The following is a 4,953-nucleotide window of genomic DNA, read 5'->3' on the forward strand; positions in this document are numbered from 1 at the left end:
TTAGCTGTGTAAAAAAAAATTATTGGTAGGGGGATAAACAGAGTTTGCATGTAATATAGTATTTTAGGTACTAAGATGGATTTCATTAGCGTGCGCCTCCCAAACCACGTGACATTTAGTACTTGCGACTTGGTGGGATTAATCAGAAAGTTTGACAAATCCTCAAATCTTTGAAATAGTGCTTGACTCGCCGGAAAGTCCTCTTTAGAGTTTGTAATGATGACTAAAAGGTCATCAGCAAATGCTGCTAATTGATGACATGATCCCCTTAGATTCAGACCCTCAATCCTCTCATCCTGGCGTATCGCTTGGAAAAGGCATTCCACTGTCATAATGAATAGCAAGGGGGACAGGGGGCAACCCTGTCGTGTGCCATTTCTTATAGAAAAAGCTGGAGATAAGGTCCCATTTACCATCACTTAAGCAGTGGGGGTATTATACATAGCCATGATGGCTCTTATAAACTGACGGGGCACTCCAAATTTAAGCAGAGCTTGTTGCATAAATACCCAGTCAATACGATCGAATGCTTTTTTGGCATCTGTGCCTAGAAGGACTAATGGTATAGAGTGTCTCTTTGCATGGTGTATGAGGCTCACCAATCAGATAGTGTTCATCCTTCCCTCCCTGCCAACCACAAATCCTACTTGTTCCGCATGAATAAGCTGCGGCAAAAGCTGTTGGAGTCTTAGCACAAGCATTTTGGCATATAATTTCAAGTCAGTGTTTAGTAAGGAGATGGGCCTGTAGCTGGCACATGAGGCAGGGTCCTTCCCCTCTTTCGGCAGAAAGGTTATTAAAGCCGATAACATTTGTGGTGGTAGTTGGTTATTATTTAGCGGCCCATTGCAAACCGCTAATAGTTTTGGCAGCAGCAGAGAGGAGAAGGTGCTATAATAGATAGAAGGTAGTCCGTCTGGTCCTGGGCATTTATGGGGGGTAGTTGTTCTGAGAGCCTTTTCCAGCTCCTGCAAAGAAAAAGGCTGTATAAGATCTAACCTGTGTGGGGGAGAAGAAAGGGAGGTGGATCTGGGAGAGCCATTGCTCTATCGTCTTCTTCCTCTCCTCAGTTTCCCGGGGGCCCATGGTATCTCTGAGGTTATATAATGAGTGGTAATACTCACTGAACCGTGCAGCTATTTGTTCTGTAGACAGTAACGTCTGGGAGGAGGCACTTTGAATGAGGTGGATTTACGAACGCATTTTGCATTTTTTTTCAGACATGCCATAATACATTTTAAAGCCTTGTCCCCATGGGCATAATATCTGTATTGAGCAGACAGGTAAACTTTAGCCGTGCAAGAGTTTAATATGTTTTCAATTCTGATCTCAACTGATTAAGGCGTTCCAGCACCTTATGGGAGGTACGCCTTTTATGGAGCAGCTTCAGTTCCTGAATCTGTCTCTGAAAGGTTATCACTGTGGCTTCCCTTTGTTTTTTAAGATGGGAACCTAGAGAAATAGGTTGGCCCCAGACAACAGCTTTATGTGCTTCCCAGACCAGACCCGGAGACATGAAAGCAGTCTCAGTGTAAAGGAAGTATTCTTCCAGGTGCTTCTGTATTAATTTTACATGTTCTGGATTGCTTAGCAGAGTCTCATCCAGCCTCCAAGTAAAGTGAGGCCTAGGAAGGGATGCCACCTCAATCGTCAGGAACGCCGGGGCATGATCAGATAGCAGTATATTGCCTATTGAAGTCTGAGAGTATTTGGATAGCAACTGTGGAGGGACAAAAATAGTCTAACCTCTGGTAGGATATATGGGCTACCAAATAGAACGTGTAGTATTTAGCTGTTGGATGTAGTGCTCTCCAGACATCAACAAGGCCTGCATTTGGTAGTTGCATCTTAATCTTTCACAGAGCTGACTGGGATACAGAGGAGGACCTTACTGACGTGTCTAGTGTAGGGTTTAAAGCAACATTAATGTCCCCTCCTAGGATTACTACTCCTTCTACAAATGATTGAAACAGCCACAAGGTGCACTCCAACCAATCAGCTTGTGCTACATTAGGAGTGTACATGTTGCCCAGCGTTATTCTTTGTGTGCCCAACGTTCCCTTAATGAACAAATAGCATCCTTCATCGTCTGTGAGGGTTGTGTGCACCACCAGAGGGGCATTTTTATTAATCGCTATTGACACTCCCTTTGAAGCACCTCATGGCGATGTACTATGAAGCCACTGGTTATATACCATGTGTGATAGGCGCAGGACGTGTCCTTTTCTAAAGTGGGTTTCCTGTAGGAAAGCAATGTTCACTTTCTATTTCTTCAGAAATTGACATATCTGAGTATGCTTGGGTGGCACATTCAACCCCCGGACATTAAAAGTGCATATTCTTATGTCAGCCATAATAACATGGGCTCATGGATTGCACAATCGCTACATTGAAAGTCCCCTATTTCTTCGGCCTCTCCTGGGGTGGGGGGTGGGATAAGGGGGATATGAAAGGTAGGGAAGGAAAAGTAACGGAACAACAGCTGGCAGTGCAGGTAAATCTAAGTCCTTCGCTGAGTTCCAATCCGGTATATCTAAGTAATCGATCTCAAACACATCATACACTGTGGGCAGGTCTGCTGGGAAACACACAACCAGTTTGCAGCCGGTGATTTGATAAGTAGGCTAAAAGGGTGCAGCCACCGGTAGTTTATATTTTTGAACTCCTATAAATGTACTTAACACCACACGATATACTGAACAAGAAGCTTTATTGATAAACACACATCAAGACAATTATATAAATACTAAAAACATATATTGAGAAGTGCAAGGATGTAAGAAAGAAATCCCTCTACAGGTCTAAATAAACATCAATAATACAGCTCAGCAACCTTAATGGTGTAATACCACACGCCCATAATCATGGAAGTAAAGCGGTACCAACAGGCTTCTATAACCTACGTGTCACTAGGAACATCTGCAAAAACTCATAGGACACGCAGAGTCCAACAGATATGTCTGAGAGCTGTGATTTACATATCATTAAACCTACCCCGGTACAAGGGAACGGCCCAACATCCGTTTCGCTATCGCGCTTTATCAAGGGCAAAACTCACCTATCTCCCATCCCTCCCAAATATACCCCTAGCTCATGCTATCCAGCCAATGAACATTCACGTTTGGTCACACCTCCTCCTCCATCGTCATCGCGCAATCTCGGATCCTTAAGATATGAGGGTAATGTTTCTACCAGCGGATGCAAAAATAATTCTACATATTTGCAGATCGCTTTATTCAAACTATTAATTCCGGACACGATCGGTCTTCCGGGCGGTTGTCTCATATCCTTATTTACCTTGGGAAGAAGATACAATGTTGGGGTTACTGGGTGTTCAATTAGTAAATATGACGCCTGTTTTTTTTTGAAATAACACCATCTAGTATGCCCTGATTGAGGATATTACTCAATTCACTGGTGTATTTCACTGTTGGATTAAAGGTAAGTCGCATATAACATTCTTGATTGTTTAGTTGTCTTCAGGCCTCTTTTTCATATGCGGTACGGGGCCAGATGACAATGTTACCTCTTTTATCCGCCCCTTTTATTACTACATCATGCCATGATTTGAGCTCCTTTAATGCCTGTCTTTCACCCCTGGTGCAGTTTTCATATCTATCCCCAGGGGGAATTCTAGCCAAATCCCTGCACACTAACTGGACAAATAACTCAATATTGGGGAACAAAGAGAAGGGTGGAAATTTCTTAGACTTAGGCTGTAACCTCCCAGGGAACTCACCCGCTGATGGAACTACCTCTTGTTCATCCAAAAGTGCCATCAATGTCATCAGGGCATCATGTTCAGTGGATGTGGAAAAATTTATATCTTGCTTCTGACAAAAAATCTTCTTTAAAACCAGTTTGCATGCAAATTAATGCACGTCTTTCACTGTGGAAAACACATAATAATGAAATCCCTTCTCCAGGATAGTAATTTGATTCTGGGTCAGTACATGTGTTGACAGGTTAATCACCTGAGGTGTTCCGGGAGAAATATCCGGATGTCTCTTCCCTGCCAGCGCTTGGGAATTACCATTCTTCCGTTTATTAAATCTTTGTGTATCTTCGAATTCCCATCTTCACTCCTAGAAGTGGTCGATGAGATTGAAGCTGATCTGGATCTCACTCTGTGACCACTTTTCCAGCGATGGACTCTGTTATTGTCCACATCCAGCAAGTCTCTGTAGTTTCTTAATTTTGATCGTCTTAATCAGATTTTCCCAGTTGTTAAAGGATGCATCTAATTCTTTTTTGTACAGTTCTCATTCAGACAGGGATAATTTTTTAATTAATAGTTGTTCAACCTCATTAATCTCCGTCTCCAATTGAGTCAGAGTTTTTTTAAATAAAGTTCTATGATCAGCTGCATGTGAGTGCGTGAACACGTATCGCAGGCTGTTTCCCATTTGGAGCTAAAATCAGCGTCATCCCTTCCAAAGGAAAGGAAGGTCTGAACTCTGAGGCCCCTAGGGATCAACGCTTTCAAAATGTATTGTTCAGGAGTGGCTTTTTTCCACCACATCTTGATACGTTTGTGCATTAGGTTTCGAAATCTAATCTTGAGCTCCCATGTGCTCCGCTGCCCAGGATCATCCCCACAGCTTGCACTTCCGGCGAATACCGCCTCCACCTGGGTAATCCAGGTCTGATCACGTGATCTGAAATCCATATTCGATCCTTCTGTAATGAAACAGTAAATACAGTTAACACCGATAACTCAAACCGAAAATATAAAGTGTGGAAAAATGCCATGAACTCCTATAAATGTACTCAACACCACACGATATTCTGAACAAGAAGCTTTATTGATAAACACACATCAAGACAATTATATAAATACTAAAAACATATATTGAGAAGTGCAAGGATGTAAGAAAGAAATCCCTCCAACCAGAGGTCTAAATACACATTAATAATATAGCTCAGCAACCTTAATGGTGTAATACCACACGC

General features: G+C 42.5%; 1 long non-coding RNA gene across 1 annotated transcript; it reads right to left on the minus strand.

Annotated features, from left to right (window-relative positions):
- Positions 1 to 2,693: 2,693 nt before the first annotated feature.
- Positions 2,694 to 4,002, minus strand: LOC122939781. Its single transcript, XR_006390173.1, has 2 exons — positions 3,740 to 4,002; positions 2,694 to 3,297 (listed from the first exon to the last, which is right to left on the minus strand). It is a non-coding gene; the product is annotated as an uncharacterized LOC122939781 (long non-coding RNA).
- Positions 4,003 to 4,953: the final 951 nt, after the last annotated feature.

Source organism: Bufo gargarizans, chromosome 6 (assembly GCF_014858855.1).
Source record: "Bufo gargarizans isolate SCDJY-AF-19 chromosome 6, ASM1485885v1, whole genome shotgun sequence".
Taxonomy (NCBI): domain Eukaryota; kingdom Metazoa; phylum Chordata; class Amphibia; order Anura; family Bufonidae; genus Bufo; species Bufo gargarizans.